Below are 20577 nucleotides of genomic sequence, written 5' to 3' on the forward strand. Positions count from 1 at the left end.
GCGTACATTTAGTTAAAATTTTGCTCCGTTGCAAAAAAAAACACATCAAAGCCCACGATTTTTTGCATCGGTTGTAATAAGGAATCCATCTAAAACAAGGTTATACTATTACTAATCCAATCGATTATTCCCAAAAAACAAATCTTTAAATTTCAAAGAAAAACTGAAGCAATCTTTATCTCTTTCACGGCAAAAAAAAACTCAACCTGCTCATATACTCCCTCCGTATCCTTCCATAAATCCATATCTTCTTTCCTTCGGCCCCGAGCAGCCGCGCCGCCGGAGCTTGCGAACCCCGCCGCCACCTCGACTCCTCCGCGTCCGGTGCGATGCCGGAGAACCCGTCGCATCTGGGCGAGCTTACCATCGAGAAGCAGCCGCCGTGCTTTGACTTTTCCCGTCCTTCCCTGCTCTTATCTCACCTTTCTCTGCCTTGCCTCCACAGGGAGACCAGGACGCCGGCGGCATGCGGAACGACGCCGCCCCAACTGGATCCACACCCTCCTCCATTGCCTGCTCTCGAGCCATCAGTCCTCGGCTCGAATCGGTCTTGCTGGTAGCCGTCGTCGCCAAATCTTAGCTTGGCCGCCCGCTGAAAGATCCAGCACCCTTGCGCCTCTCACCGTCGATGGCGGTAGGAATGACGGAGCCGTGCATGTGGCGGCGCCCATGTGGTGCGAGCAGAGCAACCGCCTTGCGGAGCGCCTGCAGGGCTGCAGCACGCCCTGCCTCGAGCAGCACGCATGGGTCGTGGCTGAGACATCAGAGGAGCTTCAGCAGAAGGCGGTGATCCAATAGTACTCCTTCCAGTACAACACTAACCTATGCAAAGTGGACCTTTCTCTCCCCTACCTAGCTCCAGTCTTTGATCCATCCATGTTTTAGGTAATGTGTACAGAGAACGAGGATGCCAAGCCAAATTTGTTCAACGAGGATTTCAAGTTTGAGGTAATATTGCTGCTGACCCAACTGTTCATATTTTAAAACCATTTTGTTTTTTGGTGACGGTCGCCTATATATCAACTCAATAGGGAAGTATCTATCTGTTAGTGCTATTTCTTTGATTTGTAAGCCAGATTTGTGCAAAGTGCATTGCATAATATATCTGTAATAGGCCCATTGCTATTTATGAGATCTTCCATCAATTTTTATTACAACAGATTTTTTTTCCTTAACACATATATAGTATGCACTGGACAACTGATATATACGATGATTGATAACAATTACTTCAGGATATCCATTCTGCTATATTTTACATACTCATCAAAATTTGTGACATCTAATCTGGTAGAGAAAACAGTCTGATATATTCTTTTTTCTTTTGCGATTCAGTCTGAGATATTCTCTTCTTCCCTACAAACAATTCTGTATTGACGAGTTAGCATTCAATGTGATTCAGTTTCCAGCCATAGATTAGTCTTATTACGAGCTACCTAGAAAGTGTTTAGGCTTTTAATTTCAACTATGTCATGGACTGTGCACACGATTCACAGAATGAAAAACTGTATCGAGCATTAGTTTTTACATGCGTGAAGCATTTCACAATAAATTTCCTATTATTCATCAGCTAGCGGAATGAACGGACACTGTATGACAAGGCGAACAAGCACACTAAATATCACGAGTCATAATAATTCCAAGCTATTTTTACAAAAGCATTTCACTGGAACATGTTGTGATTACCTTTTTCTTAAGCTTCAGAAGGTTATCTTGGATTGAAAAGTCAATGTGTAACTTTTAACCTTTTTTAATAGTTCTGAAGACCGTTAGAGAATTGAACTGGTGGTGAGTTCAATGATATCCAAAATTGTTGGTCAAACATGAAAGGATGCACATTCGTTTTTGAAGACTGAAAAAACATTTCATGAAGCAACCTTGAGGTATCAATCAAGTCTCACTTTTTGATTCGTTGTTTGCCATTTGCATGGTGTGTATCATTTTTGGTTGTTGTTAGAAGGTAGACTATCAGAAAGTGTTTCGTGCTGATTATAATTCTGTTCACCATAGATATATAAAGTTTGTTGTTCAATTTATGAACTGCACTGGTCTAGATACTATTGTTGAAAGTTGATGCTGACACCCAGTAAGATCCTCCTGGAGCTGCCTTCTCTGAGCATATCTCCAATTATGCATCTACTGATTCACATCATAAATGTTAATTTTATGATAGGCTTACTATACACAATTATTGCTGCTTACTACAATTTTTTCCTCTGAGGAAACAACACCAAGGCACCCGTTGAGTATTTGTCAGTTCAACTGATATTCCACTTTTGCATATTGTAGTACTTCCCATAGTTATTTCCTCTCAGGAAACAACACCAAGGCAATATATTTTTACCCTGTTTATAACGGCCTAATTGTTTATACACACACACACACGCACACACGCACACGCACACACACACACACATAAACTTTTCCTAAACTACAAAAGACATTATTATTTTTCTGATTAAAGTCTATGTGACAGGTGCCGCCATGGCAACATCCATGAGACTATAAAGATCCTGAGGGAAAGAGTTGCGATGGGCCGATGGCGCATCTATTCACACCATGGACATTCATCGCCTACTACTGATGCGCCCACTCTGAAGGCAAGCAAGTATGTATCTTAAGTTCCATGTTGCAGTTAACATTTAATCATATTAATATTATCTCTGATATTGTGGACACAACATAGATTTTGCAAGCAAAACTTTATAAAGCTAGATTTGTTGCACGTGCACTACATGTTGATGTAATTGGGCTGGACAAATTTTGTGTTTTTCCATCATGTTGAAAGTTGTCCCTGATGTACGTACATTATTATCCTCCATGGAAGCGACGAATAGCTGATGTTTGGTTATAGTTACTTCATGGTATGTTGCACATTCCTCTAAATTTGCGAGATCTGAGATAGTAGAAACAAACATCATGATCTTCTGGCCTTGCCTGATGCTTCGCTATTTGAGGACCATATAGTAAAATGGATTTAATTACCAGTCTATGCATCTGATGCGGAAAGTTTTAGGTTTTCAGTATATGTTTAGTTATGCTCTTACAGTTTATGCAAGTGAATTAGCAGAAATAAATTGCACGAACTATTATTTTTTTTTCCCATAAATGTGAAGCATGTACAACTATTTTTCTATTGCAAAAAAAACATTCCTTGCCCCAAGCGAGCCAGCACACAAATAAGAGTGACTCCAAGCTTTTTTCTGAACTGAGTTAGTTACGTTATCCGTAAGAGTATCTTAGGTTTTAAGTGACAATCTTCAAACTCTCTCTGCATTATTAATTTAATTTTTGTAAATACTATGAAGACTAAAACTTTAAGAATTAAACCAATAAGTGTATTTAGTGAAGTCAGAGGTCTGTTTGGAATATTCTTAGTGCAAGTCTGACATGAAAGGAGGGCTGTCACTTTTCCATGACTGACTGGTGCTTCATGAAGCAACGGTCATAATATTAATCAAAGTCGAAGCCTTTGTCTAATCTCCTTTTTTGTAAAACATTATTTTGTAATATTCTTAACTTAATTAATGATCACTTCCATTATGCTATCATTTTATGCGCACCATGTTTTTAAATGCAATAGCCCACAACGGAACAGTTAACTATACATTAATTTCTCTTGAAGTTAGAAGGAAGTCCCTGTTATTTTTAATTTTATACACCATACATCTATGAAGTTTCTTATTTCTTATTTAACTCTTCTATAGAAGATGCTATTCCTAAAGGTTGTTGTTGACACCCAAAAAGCTCCTCGGTAAACATGTTCCTCTCCGGCACATCACTTGGTGGATCTAGAGGGGCAACCATCAGCTTATGAAAAAGGGCAACTAAACTGGCTGCTATTGTTCCTTACCAAGAGTAATTTCCCTAGTGCCTAACATACAATTTGGTTTGTTGCATCATGATAAGGTCTTCATGATGTGCACAGGCATGCGTATTTTTACATTTAATCTGTTTTCCTATCTTACATCCATGCATTCACATATTAGAGGATAAATATGTTGCAGGCTCTTATCTACATGCATGAATGTTAAATCTGTGTCCAATGGTAAAGTTGGCTTTATCAGGTGACCTGGGCTAGACCTTTCCACATATATACTGTATTATTGGTGCACAATATATTTCTATTCTAAATTTTTGACTTTATCAAATTTATATTGCAGGAAAAAGGATCATGGAATAACATGCGAGGTGTATATTGTTGTTAGCATTTGCTTATTTTGATGCATTGTATTTGCATACATATACCAAGTTTTTCATCAAATACATATATTGCAGAACAATGGATGATCGAGTAGCACTCAAGATGGCAAGGTGGTTGAGATTTACGAACTGTTGTATCTTGAGGACTCATGATGCAGTTGTATGTCGATACATGTAGATTTATGACTATTGCCATATCATCCAGTGTATCTATCTATGTATGTCTCCTTAACTTCAACATATTTACGTTGAATAATTATGGTTTAATACAGGTTCTTTCTCTATTAGTGATCTGATTTTTATTGGTTTACACCCCCTTGGTTCAAACATTATTATTCTCTACTTTAGACATTTATATAACTAAATAACTTTTAAATGCCTAAAAATATATTACTTTTGTTTTTTACTAGGGGGAGAACATATTGATATATCAATGGAAAAAAGTAAGTTCTGAAATATGTTATAGTACAATAGTACATCATGTGCAAACGTCGGTTGGGCATAGAACTTGGCCAATTCTAAAGGTGTTCAATGATGCAATTCACTTAGTACCATTCAAACGAGCACTGATTTAAGAAACTATGAATGAGGAACTATTTGAAGGAATGTACTTCCTTTTAGTCATTCGGTTGGGCAAAAAACAAGTGGTTTGAAATAATAAACATGCAAGTTTATCATGTATTATTCCTACATATTTCACTTCCAATATATAATATTTGCTTTGTGATTGTTTGCGTAAATGTGTAAATAATGTACTAGCCCGTGCAGGTGCACGGGTTGGCGACTAGTTATATATATAATTACGATCACGATGAACAAGATGCATAGGATAAAACTTCTGATGAAATTCCAATTTCAATCGTTTGTAGTTTCATGATCACATATCATCACTTAGCCTAAACCATGTCAATGCCTCACCCTTCAAAGATAAATGGAAGACCTTCTTGACAACATCATCGGGCATACCTACAAGCTTAAATAATCCACAAACTTCATCCACATAGATTAGGTGTAAATCGGGATGCAATGTTCCATCTCCTCTAAAGGGATTAGCTAGTAGTTTCTCTATCATACTCGAAGGAATTTAAAAGTACACATTTTCAGTAGGTTGAGGAGCAAATCTTTGCTCTACTGGTCAGGGTGAAGATACCCCGAACAAGCCCCTCAAAGGATTATGTTCCATAGTAACAAGTGACAGTAAATTTCAGCACACTATATAAATTTTTCCTTACTAAGTTTCACTTACCAAAGGCGCTTCACTCCCCGGCAACGGCGCCAGAAAAGAGTCTTGATGACCCACAAGTGTAGGGGATCTATCGTAGTCCTTTTGATAAGTAAGAGTGTCGAACCCAACGAGGAGCAGAAGGAAATGACAAGCGGTTTCCAGTAAGGTATTCTCTGCAAGCACTGAAATTATCGGTGACAGATAGTTTTGTGATAAGGTAATTCATAACGGGTAACAAGTAACAAAAGTAAATAAGGTGCAGCAAGGTGGCCCAATCCTTTTAGTAGCAAAGGACAAGCCTAGACAAGTTCTTATATAGAGAAAAGCGCTCCCGAGGACACATGTGAATTATCGTGAAACTAGTTTCATCACGCTCATATGATTCATGTTCGTTTCTTTGATATTTTGATATGTGGGTGGATCGGTGCTTGGATACTTCCTTTCTTGGACAAGCATCCCAATTATGATTATCCCCTATTGCAAGCATCCGCAACTACAAAAGAAGTATTAAGGTAAACCTAACCATAGCAAGAAACATATGGATCCAAATCAGCCCCTTACGAAGCAACGCATAAACTAGGGTTTAAGCTTCTGTCACTCTAGAAACCCATCATCTACTTATTACTTCCCAATGCCTTCCTCTAGGACCAAACAATGGTGAAGTTTCATGTAGTCGATGTTCACATAACACCACTAGAGGAGAGACAACATACATCTCATCAAAATATCGAACGAATACCAAATTCACATGACTACTTATAGCAAGACTTCTCCCATGTCCTCAGGAACAAACGTAACTACTCAAAAATCATATTCATGTTCATAATCAGAGGGGTATTAATATGCATTAAGGATCTGAACATATGATCTTCCATCAAATAAACCAACTAGCATCAACTATAAGGAGTAATCAACACTACTAGCAACCCATAGGTACCAATCTGAGGTTTTGGGACAAAGATTGAATACAAGAGATGAACTAGGGTTTGAGAGGAGATGGTGCTGGTGAAGATGTTGATGGAGATTGACCCTCTCCCAATGAGAGGATCGATGGTGATGACGATGGCGATGATTTCCCCCTCCCGGAGGGAAGTTTCCCCGGCAGAACAGCTCCGCCGGAGCCCTAGATTGGTTCTGCCAAGGTTCCACCTCATGGCGGCGGTGTTTCGTCGCGAAAGATTTCTTTTTATTTTTTCCAGGGTAAAAGACTTCATATAGTAGAAGATCGTCACCGGAAGGCTGCCAGGGGGCCCACGAGGCAGGGGGCGTGCCCAGGGGGGTAGGGCACGTCCCCCACCCTCATGGACGGTGGGTGGCCCCCCTATGGTATTTTTTATTAAATCTAAAAATGACTTTCGTGGACTTTCAAGACTGTTGGAGTTGTGCAGAATAGCTCTCTAATATTTGCTCCTTTTCCAGCTCAGAATTCCAGCTGCCGACATTCTCCCTCTTGATGCAAACCTTGTAAAATAAGAGAGAATAGGCATAAGTATTGTGACATAACGTGTAATAACAACCCATAATGCAATAAATATTGATATAAAAGCATGATGCAAAATGGACGTATCAACGGTGATGGTGAAGCTATCTCCATAGGGCTTCGCCTAAGCACTACGAAAATATGACTGGGGGAGTAAACGGTGGAGGGGTGCACCGCACACGGCTAAGACAATGTTGTGTTGTGCTAGGCGCCCCCCTCCCACATATATATAGGTGGGGTGAGAGGGGAGGCTGCCAGGAGGCGCCTCAAGTAGGCCGAATCCTACTTGGGGTCCTTCCCCAAGTGGCGCCCCCTTCCTTATTTGGAGTGCGGGAGGAAGGAAGGAGGAGGTGCCCCCCCCCTTTCCTTTCTCTCCTGAGGAGTGAAAGGCAGGAGGGCCACCCCTCCCCTTTCCTTCCCATAGGGACGGCCAACCAAGGGAAGGGTGCGCCAGCCCCCTTGTGGGCTGGTCTGTCCCCTCCTTTGGTCCATAAGGCCCATATCTTCTCGGGGGGGGGGGGGGTGCCCGGAACCCCTTCCAGACTCGATTTCTTCCTGGTATGTCCCGAAACACTTCCGGTGTTCAAATACCATCGTCCTATATATCAATCTTTACCTCTCAACCATTTAGAGACTCCTCGTCATGTCCGTGATCTCATCCAGGACTCCGAACAACATTCGGTCACCAACACATACAACTCATATAACACTAGATCCTCAACGAATGTCAAGTGTGCGGACCCTACGGGTTAGAGAACTATGTAGACATGACCGAGACACCTCTCCAGACAATAACCAATAGTGGAACCTGTATGCCCATATTGTCTCCTACATATTTGATACGTCTCCAACGTATCTATAATTTTTGATTGTTCCATGCTATTATATTACCTCTTTTGGATGTTTATGGGCTTTACTCTACACTTTTATATCATTTTTGGGACTAACCTACTAACCGAAGGGCCAGCCCGAATTGCTATTTTTTTGCCTATTTCAATGTTTCAAAGAAAAGGAATATCAAACGGAGTCCAAACAGGATGAAACCTTCGGGAGTGATCTTTTTGGAACAAATGCCAACCAAGAGACTTGGAGTGGATGTCAAGCAACAAACGAGGCGGTCATGAGGGTGCCCGGCACGCCCCCTGGGGATGGGCGCGCCCCCACCCTCGTGGGCCCCTCGAGCGTCAACCGACCTCTACCTCCTTCGCCTATATATACTCCCGTATCCTGAAAGCATCAGAAGCGACCACGAAAACCTAATTCCACTGCCGCAACCTTCTGTATCCGCGAGATCCCATCTTGGAGCCGTCGCCGGCGCTCCGCCGGAGGGGGGATCCACCACGGAGGGCCTCTACATCATCTCCAAGGCCTCTCCAATGAGTTGTGAGTAGTTTAGCACAGACCTTCAGTTCCATAATTATTAGCTCGATGGCTTCTTCTCTCTCTTTGAATCTCAATACAAAGTTCTCCTCGATCTTCTTAGAGATCTATTCGATGTAATTCTTTTTGCGGTGTGTTTGTCGAGATCCGATGAATTGTGGGTCTATGATCAAGTTTATCTACGAGAAATATTTGAATCTCCTCTGAATTATTTTATGTGTGGTTAAGTTATCTTTGCAAGTCTCTTCGAATTATCAGTTTGGTTTGGCCTACTAGATTGATCTTTCTTGCAATGGGAGAAGTGCTTAACTTTGGGTTCAATCTTGCGGTGTCCTTTCCCAGTGACAGCAGGGGCAGCAAGGCACGTATTGTATTATTTCCATCAAGGTTAAAAAGATGGGGTTTATATCATATTGCATGAGTTTAGCCCTCTACATCATGTCATCTTTCTTAATGTGTTACTCTGTTCTTCATGAACTTAATACTCTAGATGCAGGCAGGAGTCGGTCGATGTGTGGAGTAATAGTAGTAGATGCAGAATCGTTTCGATCTACTTGTCACGGACGTGATGCCTATATACATGATCATGCCTAGATAATCTCATAACTATGCGCTTTTCTATCAATTGCTCGACAGTAATTTGTTCACCCACCGTAATACTTATGCTATCTTGAGAGAAGCCACAAGTGAAACGTATGGCCCCCGGGTCTATCTTTTATCATATAAGTTTTCAATCTACTTTTATTTGCATCTTTTTCTTTCCAATCTATATCATAAAAATACCAAAAATATTTATCTTATCATATTATCTCTATCAAATCTCACTTTCGCAAGTGGCCGTGAAGGGATTGACAACCCCTTTATTGCGTTGGTTGCGAGGTTCTTGTTTGTTTGTGTAGGTGCGTGGGACTTTTGAGGAGCCTTCTACTGGATTGATACCTTGGTTCTCAAAAACTGATGGAAATACTTACGATACTTTGCTGCATCACCCTTTCCTCTTCAAGGAAAACCAACGCAAGCTCAAGACGTAGCAAGAAGGATTTCTGGCGCAGTTGCTGGGGAGGTATTTGCTTAAGTCAAGACATACCAAGTACCCATCACAAACTCATCTCCCTCGCATTACATTATTTGCCATTTGCCTCTCGTTTTCCTCTCCCCCACTTCACCCTTGCCTTTTTATTCACCCTCTCTTTCCCAATCTCCTCTCTCTTTCGCTTGCCTTTTTTTGTGTGTGCTTGTGTATTGGATTCTTTGTCATGATGACGCAAGATAATACCAAATTTTGTGACTTTTACAATACCAACAATAATGATTTCCTTAGCACTCCGATTGCTCCTCTTAATGATGTTGAATCTTGTGAAATCAATGCTGCTTTGTTGAATCTTGTTATGAAAAATCAATTCTCCGGCCTTCCTAGTGAAGATGTCGCTACTCATCTAAACAACTTTGTTGATTTGTGTGATATGCAAAAGAAGAAAGATACGGATAATGATATTGTTAAATTGAAGTTATTTCCATTTCCACTTAGAGATCGTGCTAAAACTTGGTTTTCGTCTTTGCCAAAGAATAGTATTGATTCATGGAATAAGTGCAAAGATGCTTTTATCTCTAAGTATTTTCCTCCCGCTAAGATCATCTCTCTTAGGAACGATATTATGAATTTTAAACAACTTGATCATGAGCATGTTTCCCAATCTTGGGAAAGAATGAAATTAATGATTTGCAATTGCCCTACTCATGGTTTGAACTTATGGATGATCATACAAATTTTTTATGCCGGATTGAATTTTGCTTTTAGAAATCTTTTAGATTCGGCCACGGGAGGCACTCTTATGGAAATCACCTTAGGAGAAGCTACTAAACTCCTTGATAACATTATGGCCAATTATTCTCAATGGCACACCGGAAGATCTACTTGTAAAAAAGTGCATGCTATAGAAGAAATTAATGTTTTGAGTAGAAAGATGGATGAACTTATGAAATTGTTTGCTACTAAGAGTGCTCCTATTGATCCTAATGATATGCCTTTGTCTACTTTAATTGAGAATAATAATGAATCTATGGATGTTAATTTTGTTGGTAGGACTAATTTTGGTAACAATGCTTATAGAGGAAACTTTGATCCTAGACCATTCCCTAGTAATTCCTCTAACAATTATGGTAATTCCTACAACAACTCTTATGGAAATTTTAATACGATGCCCTCTGATTTTGAGAATAGCGTTAAATAATTTAGGACCTCTCAAAAGAATTTTAATACTTTTCTTGAAGGAAGATTGCTTAAAGTTGATGATTGGCTAGGAACGTTGATAGACTTTCGCTTGATGTTGATTCTTTGAAACTTAGATCTATTCCACCTAAGCATGATATCAATGAGTCTCCCAAAGCCATGAGAATTTCCATTGATGAGTGCAAAGAAAGAACCGCTAGATTGCATGCTAAGAAAGATTGCTTTGTAAAAGCGTGTTCTTCTAGTCTCCATGAAAATAATGATGAAGATCTAAAAGTTATTGATGTGTCCCCTATTAAATCTTTGTTTTTCAATATGAATCTTTATAATGATGGGACTGGAGATGAGTCAACTTTAGTTAAAAGGCGTCCCAATAATTCGGAGTTTGTAGATCTTGATGCTAAATTTGGTAAAAGTGGGATTGGAGAGGTCAAGACTTTAAATAGTATTGAAACCACTATTATGGATTTCAAGGAATTTAATTATGATAATTGTTCTTTAATAGATTGTATTTCCTTGTTGCAATCTGTGTTGAATTCTCCTCATGCTTATAGTCAAAATAAAGCTTTTACCAAACATATTATTGATGCCTTGATGCAATCTTATGAAGAAAAACTTAATTTGGAAGTTTCTATACCTAGAAAACTTCATGATGAGTGGGGACCTACTATAAAGATTAAAAGTAAAGATCATGAGTGCTCTTTGTTGGAAAAGGCAGTTCCTAGGAGGTGCTTAGGCACGCCTAGGCACTAGTTAATGGCCAAACGCCTCGCCTTGGGCCTAGGGCATAAATGAAGGTCTAGGCAGGGCCAGCAAGGAATTGCCTACCCAAGCAAAAAATCATGCCACATACTACACTGATATGCCAAACGGGTTAAATTTCAATGGATGTAGACGGTAATTAACTTAGTTATATACCCTAAACTAATATCAACACCCATATAATAATCACAAATACACTACGAGTAAAAACTATATTACCGCCTAGGTTGTGCCTAGGGCGCTTAGGCACCGCCTAGGCACTAGGCTAAGGCCAACCGCCTCGCTTACGCCTACCGCTTTTTCCAACCTTGTGAGTGCTATGCCTTGTGTGATTTGGGTGCTAGTGTTTCCACGATTCCGAAAACTTTATGTGATGTTCTAGGTTTCCATGATTTTGATGATTGCTCTTTAAACTTGCACCTTGCGGATTCCACCATTAAGAAACCTATGGGAAGGATCAATGATGTTCTTATTGTTGCAAATAGGAATTATGTGCCCGTAGATATTATCATTCTTGATATAGATTGCAATCTTTCATGTCCTATTATTCTTGGTAGACCTTTCCTTAGAATGATTGGTGCAATTATTGATATGAAGGAAGGGAATATTAGATTCCAATTTGTAACACCCCAAGAATTTAACCAAATTTTTGATAATAAAATTTTGCCAAGAATTAAATTTTTTGCCTGCAAGAATATTTCTGTTGATTTCAGAACCTTTCTTTTAATATTAAGGAGTTTTTCCCAAGTGGAGTTTTCCAAAATATATTGGACTTCTATGCTCTCTATATAACATTTTCTTGATCAATGGAGTTATTTATTAAATTATTCCACCCTAAGCTATAATCATTAAAATGACTTGTTTTAAGTTTTGGAGCTCTGTTTGAACTACAACCATTTGATAACTTTAACTAATATTCCAACCAAAATTTGGAGATGTCATGTGATGCCCCTAAATCACTTTTGTGCAATAATATATTTATTTCATTGCATATTTTGAGTGTTACACCTGTTTTTCAAATCTGTTCCAGTGGACACTTTTGCACTATAGCCTAATTAAATATTTCCCTAGAGCCTCCACCAAAATTATGGGATGTCAGTGGTAGCATGCCATCCAACCTTATGCAAGAACATAGTGTTGTTCTTTGGAAAATTAAGTGCACCAACCTCTTTTTCATTCTAGACCAGACTTGTGTTTTCTACTGCAACCCCATTCATTCTTGCTCAAGTGACCTTGTGCTTTCTCATGCTTGTAGTCAACCCTGCAAAACCCCTAAGTCCAGGAGCTTGCACTCTTTGGAACTCTTTTGGTCCATGTAATGATGCCATCTTCTCCCTGTCCAGAATTGTAGTTTTGCAAAACTTGCACTAGCAAGTTTCTCCTTTTGGCAAACTAACCTCACCACCCCCTCTTTCTTCTAAAGAGACCCCACTCAGGGAGATGTGGCCACTCCAAGAACTGCCTAGGTGCCCTTGGCATTTTGTCAAACACCCTGAGTGCATAGCCAGATTTGGCATGACTTCAAGTTTACATTATGAACTTGAGTCCCTGACCTATCCAGCATGTCCCATGGATTTTCCCTAGCCTATAACCCCACTCTGCTAACCCTCTTGTGGTTTGGAACCCCCTAGCATGCCATAGCATTTCATCAAGCACGTTTCGTGCGTGCTCTGGGCGCGCCCAGAGCGTGCGTTTGGCACGCACGTGCGCCCAAGCCGCCGCGTCACGCCCCGCACTCACTCCGGCCCGTGACCGACCGCAGCCAGCACCGTGTCCCCTGCTGCACCCCACGAGCCCCGCAGCTCTCGCCACGTCTCCGGCAGGCCAGCAGCTAGCTGCCACCGCCGCCCGACAGCTCCTGCGCTAGCCAGCACCGCCCAAGCCATCTCCGCTCGCCAGCTCGCCCTTGGAGCAGTAGCCGCTCGTCCGCTAGCTCCTGCCGCCATCCCCAGCCTCGCCGGATGCCCTGCAGCTACAGAAGACGGTCGTCGGCGCCCTTATCTGCGGCCGCCGCCGAACCGCCTCGACTCGCCTATTTAAGGGAGCCCCGAGCCCGTTCCCGCACACAGGAAGCCTCAGGCCACCCCAATGGCGCTCCCCTAGCCCGCAATCGACCCGGAGAGGTTCTCTTCCCCGTCTCCGGCAACTCCTGCCGCCGCCGCTGCCCAGCCACTTCGGCACCATCAGGGCCTTTCCCTCTCCACTGTCTCCACCAGTAGCCTTCTCTTCCTCTCGTGAACCCTTTCCCCTACTCGATTTCGATCGGGAACCACCGCGGCCACAAAAACACTTTGCTCCCGAGGCCTCCTCCGCCGCGAAGCTCACCGTCGGCGGCTCCCTCCACCCCCGCTGGCCCAACGACCACCGAGAGGACCGCTCTAGTCTTGCGGATCCATCTCGACTCTCTAGAGCCCGCGGGGAGCAGCCATTCGCCGGCATCGATCGCCGTCGCCTCGCCTCCGTTCGGGCAAAGGAAGAAGGAGGGATGGACTGGTCAAACCTGACTAGTGGGCCCCCTGGACCCACTGTCAGTGACCCCGCCCCAGTCCACGTGGGTTAAATGGAAGCGTATTTCCTTAATACGCCTTCGACGTGTACGTATATATATATTCGAAAAGTTTTATTTTCTGTTTTTATTTAAGTAACAGATTTTTTTGACCAAACTTTGACCGGCTGTATCTTATTAAATACAACTCCAAATAAATTAATTCTTTTTCCTACCTCTCTCAAATATTGTCTAGTTTATTTTAAGATTTATTTGAAATTTTTTCAAAATAACCTTTTGTGCTGTTTTGTTTTTGTGTGTTAATTCATATATATTCTTTCAAATAGAATTTTTGAAGATTTCAAGATGTTTTGGAATGCACCCTGCTTTCCCATGATCTGAAGGCAAGCATTCCGAACCCTGGTGTAATTTTTGTGTGTGTTGTTTGACTCGGTGACAACACCACCCCGACACGTGCATGCGTCATTTTATGCGAGGATGTGATCCTATTCATGGGTGCATATTAATGATTTTTATGCTGATGAAGTTGACATGATTTGTGATGGAAATCACCGTCGTATGCCTTCCATGCATACCGGAAGGGAAGCAGGGAAGGCCTCTGTCTTGGGTAGGCACGGTCTTGTCCTTAGTCCTCCGTCGAGACGGTCGTGTCCGGTATGGCATGAGGGGGTATGTCGCGTGGTGTTTCTATCTGTTGATTGAAGAATATGTATTGTTATGCTAATCATGCAGGAATATTTGAACCTCCTGAGTTGACCGTAGATCGAGTCTTGTTCCGGTAACCCCCATACTTGTTTCATGCTGCCACTTGTCCCTACCAAAGGTAGGGTACGGTTCGGTAAGTTGTCAACCCCTTTCCTAGCACACACCGTACAGAGAGGCCGTGGTGGAAGATACTGGAGGCATCCGGTAATCATGCCACCGGGTCCGGGAGCATGGGTGTTTCGGTTGTAGCCGAAGGGGGTAGCTCCCCAGTTTGCGCGCGGTATAAATTTTGTGATCCCATGTTACGTCGAGGTTGTAGCCTCTCCACTTAGAGTTTGCCTTACAGGTGTCGTGGGTGATTCCAGACACACGTAAGTTAAGCTGGTGTGTGCAAGTTAGGTGTGTTTCCAACTAAAAGATCATAGACGAAATTAGTCTTGATGGACTAAAGGAATCCGTCACTCGTGGGTAAAGAGTACACCCTCTGCAGAGATTAAACCTATTCGAATAGCCGTGTCCATGGTTAAGGACTGTTGGAAATATGCCCTAGAGGCAATAATAAAAGTATTATTATTATATTTCCTTGTTCATGATAATTGTCTTTTATTCATGCTATAACTGTATTATCCGGAAATCGTAATACACGTGTGAATACATAGACCACAATATGTCCCTAGTGAGCCTCTAGTTGACTAGCTCGTTGTGATCAACAGATAGTCATGGTTTCCTGGCTACGGACATTGGATGTCGTTGATAACGGGATCACATCATTAGGAGAATGATGTGATGGACAAGACCCAATCCTAAGACTAGCACAAAAGATCGTGTAGTTCATTTGCTAGAGCTTTGCCAATGTCAAGTATCTCTTCCTTTGACCATGAGATCGTGTAACTCCTGGATACCGTAGGAGTGCTTTGGGTGTATCAAACGTCACAACGTAACTGGGTGACTATAAAGGTGCACTACGGGTATCTCCGAAAGTATCTATTGTTTTATGCGGATCGAGACTGGGATTTGTCACTCCGTGTAAACGGAGAGGTATCTCTGGGCCCACTCGGTAGGACATCATCATATGCGCAATGTGACCAAGGAGTTGATCACGGGATGATGTGTTACGGAACGAGTAAAGTGACTTGCCGGTAACGAGATTGAACAAGGTATTGGTATACCGACGATCGAATCTCGGGCAAGTAAAATACCGCTAGACAAAGGGAATTGTATACGGGATCGATTGAGTCCTTGACATCGTGGTTCATCCGATGAGATCATCGTGGAACATGTGGGAGCCAACATGGGTATCCAGATCCCGCTGTTGGTTATTGACCAGAGAACGTCTCGGTCATGTCTGCATGTCTCCCAAACCCGTAGGGTCTACACACTTAAGGTTCGATGACGCTAGGGTTATAAAGGAAGCTTGTATGTGGTTACCGAATGTTGTTCGGAGTCCCGGATGAGATCCCGGACGTCACGAGGAGTTCCGGAATGGTCCGGAGGTAAAGATTTATATATAGGAAGTCCTGTTTTGGCCATCGGGACAAGTTTCGGGGTCATCGGTATTGTACCGGGACCACCGGAAGGGTCCCGGGGGCCCACCGGGTGGGGCCACCTGCCCCGGGGGGGCCACATGGGCTGTAGGGGGTGCGCCTTGGCCTACATGGGCCAAGGGCACCAGCCCCAAGAGGCCCATGCGCCTGGGGAAACCCTAAAGGAAGAGTCCCAGCAGGGGAAGGCACCTCCTAGGTGCCTTGGGGGGGGGGGGGGGGGGGAGGACTCCTCCCCTGGCCGCCGCCCCCTTGGAGATTGGATCTCCTAGGGGCTGGCGCACCCCCCCCCCTTGGGATCCCTATATATAGTGGGGTAGGAGGGCCTCCCAAACATACCTAATGCCTTTGGTGCAGCCCCTCCCTCTCTCCCAAGTTCTCCTCCTCTTCTCCCATGGTGCTTGGCGAAGCCCTGCGGGATTGCCACGCTCCTCCACCACCACCACGCCGTTGTGCTGCTTTTGGATGGAGTCTTCCTCAACCTCTCCCTCTCTCCTTGCTGGATCAAGGCGTGGGAGACGTCACCGGGCTGTACGTGTGTTGAACGCGGAGGTGCCGTCCGTTCGGCACTTGATCATCGGTGATTTGAATCACGACGAGTACGACTCCATCAACCCCGTTCACTTGAACGCTTCCGCTTAGCGATCTACAAGGGTATGTAGATGCACTCCCCTTTCTACTCGTTGCTGGTCTCTCCATAGATAGATCTTGGTGTTATGTAGGAAAATTTTGAATTTCTGCTACGTTCCCCAACAAGGACTACAGTCTGGGATGGGTCAAGTGTCGGTCTTAGTGTCGGTCTTCGGGGGTGAAACTGTTAAATCGGGACTGGAGACACAACTTGTGGCTTGTGATATTTATGATTATTATTTTTGTGGACTAACCCGTGATATTATTGGTATTATCGAATATCCCTGGGATGGTTCTACCTCCTGGATTTTCACTGTGTTTTCTTTTAAAAGCCCTTTATGTGGTGTCGCTAAGACGCCCGACTGTGGCATTTCTTTTCGAGCCCTTTATGTGGTGTCGCTAAGACGCCCGACTGTGGCATTTCTTTTCGAGCCCTTTATGTGGTGTCACTAAGACGCCCGACTGTGGCATTTCTTTTCGAGCCCTTTATGTGGTGTCGCTAAGACGCTCGACTGTGGCATTTCTTTTCGAGCCCTTTATGTGGTGTCGCTAAGACGCTCGACTGTGGCATTTCTTTTGAAGCCCTTTATGTGGTGTCACTAAGACGCCCGACTGTGGCATTTCTTTTAAAATCCCTTTATGTGGTGTCGCCAAGACGCCCGACTATGGCATTTCTTTTAAAAGCCCTTTATGTGGTGTCGCTAAGACGCCCGACTGTGGCATTTCTTTTCAAGCCCTTTATGTGGTGTCGTTAAGACGCCCGACTGTGGCATTTCTTTTAAAGTCCTTTTATGTTATTTATTGTGTAATTGTTATACTACTATGCTATTGCATATTCATAAATAACATGCTTGCACGCATCAGGGTTTTATTTATCTTTTGTGACTGACGTCATGAGCATAAAATATTTTCAGCACATCATTGTTATATTATACCTGTGTTCATAATGTTTGCGAGTACATTCAAAGTACTCACTGGCTTGTCCCTGGCTATTGTCTTGGCTAGATTTTCTTGCGCGGAGAGGAGCGACCGTGCCGACAGTCCTGGAACCTAAGCAACGGTGATAGCAGCCTCGCGAAGATAGGAGTTAACCTGGTCAGCTGTTCCCGTGGAAATTGGAGTCCCATAGACACGGATGATCCACAAACCGCTCCCGCCATTAACCATTAGGAACCATTTGTTGTACTCACAGGCCCTAATGGTCTTGTACTACATAATTTGTATTTTTCTTGGATTTTTTGTCAAGTTGGTGCCTCATCAGCTAACAGTTATCCTGGGGCTGGTGAGCACAAAGGCCATTTTTTGGAAATTAATACCCGGAAAATCGGTCCCCACAAACTTGGTACCAGAGCCAGGCTAACCATTGGCTAATCCTATCTTAGCCAGGTCAAAAAAAAAACTTAGGCAAACCAACCCACTAGATCCTAACCAAAACCCTAGCCAAGCTTCCCGTGCAAGATAGCCACACCGTGATCCCGACACTTTTGGCAGTCGGTGCCCAACCTATCAGCCTAGCCTGTCGATCACACACCAGTGACCGATAGCTAAAATGTCTCATTCGCAAGCATGCGAAGGAAGACTCCGTCCCCTTTTCTATAAAAAGGGCACGCTAGCCTCAACCAGCACAGCACAACCTCTTCCCCAACCTAGCCACAATGCCTGGCCCCATAGTGCACAATGAGACCACAACAACCAACCTTGGAGGTTTCGTGACCATACTCGCAAACCTCACCCGTCGTGCCTATGCGTTAGAAGAGCCCCCAGAATATGTTGTGTACCAAGGACCCATGAGCGGTGAGGACCGCCAATTCTGGGCCACTGTGCACATCTACGGTAGGGGTCTGTCGCCAGAACGCCCCTACAGGTTCACCGGAAGGACAACTTCCTTCGAGCCACAAGCCATCTAGCTAGCCGCTCGAGAAGCTATAGTTCAACTCCGGCAGTTGTCGCCCAGAGTTAACTGTCGCTCGTTCTACTACTACCCCAGGCATGAAGGGTATGGTAGACCACCCCAAGTTGCCAACGGAGATCACGAGACGGATCCCGCATTATTGCACCTAGTGCGCTATGTAAATGCACTAGAGGCACTGTTCGACCAAATCACTATTGATCTGATCACAGCTAGAGGAGAGCTGGTTCGCCGAGCCCCGGCAAGCAGGGAAGCCGAGCCCGACGCCGACAACCCAGTCATGCTGTTCGGACACCCGATCGAGACCCTGAGGTCAGCTCCAACCAGCGGCCAAGGTGTCTTGATGACCCCAGAAGTGCTTCGTCACCTTCTGGGAGCACACTCCAACGGAATTGTGGCCAACAATCCCCGCAAGGGTCATCATCGCTACCCCGACCCTGCAGTCCCTCCACCATCTCTGACTAATCCCGACAGTGAGACACGTGGAGAAGCCTCGACATCCACCAGGCACGCCCGTTTAGACATAAACGAGGTAGACTATGCCGTACTAGTAGTACCGAGTCTCAGTGTATCCTCGCTTTGTAATCGTGCGAATTTGTATATTAACGCAGCCTGTCGTTGTGCCTCTGTTTTAATAGTAGCCTTGCGTGTTTTGTCAGCGCATAGTTGCACATTTTCCGGGCACAGCTACCAAAACCAACCCTGACGACACCCACAGTAACACGTCTCTTTATGGGATATGTGTATCTCTGACACTGACCCCGACCGTTGGAGGTGATCTGGCATATTTATTACCTTTCACCATGGTAAATAAACCAACCCAGATGCTATATAAGAAGGCCACCTTGTGACCTTACCCAGCAACCCTCACCTCGTGCACCACTCTCACAACCATTTCTTGCCATGCCGAGCCCTAGTATTTATCGGAGAACTCCAGATGCAACCCCAGGTAGCTTTGTCAAGATATTGTGGGACTTTACCTGCAGTACCATGGGTTCTACCCAGCCACCCCAGTACGAGCTGTTCAAATCGAGAATCACCCCTTCCACCTCGGAATATTGGGCAGCAGTACACATTCCTCCCATAGACCCCAACCAAGATCCAACGGAAGTTTCCTTCATGGGGAAATCTATGCCAACCCCACGCTTGGCCATAGAAGCTGCTGCGAACAAAGCGATTGCTCGCCTTCGATCCGCAGTACCCTACGCCCGTGAACGAGGATATTATTATTTTCTGAGCCATGCAACGCCCGGGGGAGTAACATCTTTTCCCGGTGGACGGATTGAGAGAGACCCAGTACTGGCCAACCTTATCCAGTACATCATTGCTCAAGAGCATTTGAACCAGCGAGTGATGGATTATCTCCAGAGTCTCACTGATCTGAATCCTCAGATTGCCATCGGTAGACCATTGAGGCCCGACCCGGAGAGATACATACATCGACTGGTCAATCCACTTCCTCCGATAGAAGAGGAGTGTAGTCCATTGCCAGTGACTTTTTCTCGAGACCTTGTCCAGTTACCATTCTCATTTTAGATGTCACTGCTGTGTGTGTTATTTCAGCAGTTATTATTACGTTGTAAACTATGCATGGTACCTCGAATTTGTGCGACGAGTTTGTATGTAGTTTCTATCTATATGAGTAGTTTTCTTCGTGATTAACCCGTGTAACCGCGAAAAATCCTGGAATGAGATTTATTTTCCCCTAAGCTGCTGCATCGTTTATCCCCTCACTGCATGGATTATTTTTATTCACGCAACACCACGGCAGTAGACCCATGACCACTCGGACTCTTACACTGCATGCAATTACACGCAACCATGTTGCATCTCACCGACCATCTCCCTAAGCACTCCACATGCCTCCAAGGGAGAGATTAGCGGATAATCATCCGGATACTAATCACCTCCGGCACACCGATAACAGTTAACAACTGGGATTACGCCTAATCCCCGTGATCACCGTCACCGCGGAGAGCAAGCATCCGAGCGGCAGCATCACGACG

General features: G+C 43.9%; 1 long non-coding RNA gene across 5 annotated transcripts; it reads left to right on the forward strand.

Moving 5' to 3' along the window:
* Positions 1–217: 217 nt before the first annotated feature.
* On the forward strand, positions 218–4490 carry LOC123091238 (uncharacterized). Of its 5 annotated transcripts, XR_006442973.1 has the most exons (8): positions 228–809; positions 886–948; positions 1758–1883; positions 2477–2608; positions 3708–3858; positions 4008–4067; positions 4164–4191; positions 4279–4490. It is a non-coding gene; the product is annotated as an uncharacterized lncRNA (long non-coding RNA). The 5 variants fall into 5 exon arrangements; XR_006442976.1 differs by having other exon boundaries at positions 229–809; positions 3708–4067; XR_006442975.1 differs by having other exon boundaries at positions 218–324; positions 446–809; positions 3708–4490.
* Positions 4491–20577: the final 16087 nt, after the last annotated feature.

Source organism: Triticum aestivum, chromosome 4B, assembly GCF_018294505.1.
Source record: "Triticum aestivum cultivar Chinese Spring chromosome 4B, IWGSC CS RefSeq v2.1, whole genome shotgun sequence".
Lineage (NCBI taxonomy): Eukaryota > Viridiplantae > Streptophyta > Magnoliopsida > Poales > Poaceae > Triticum > Triticum aestivum.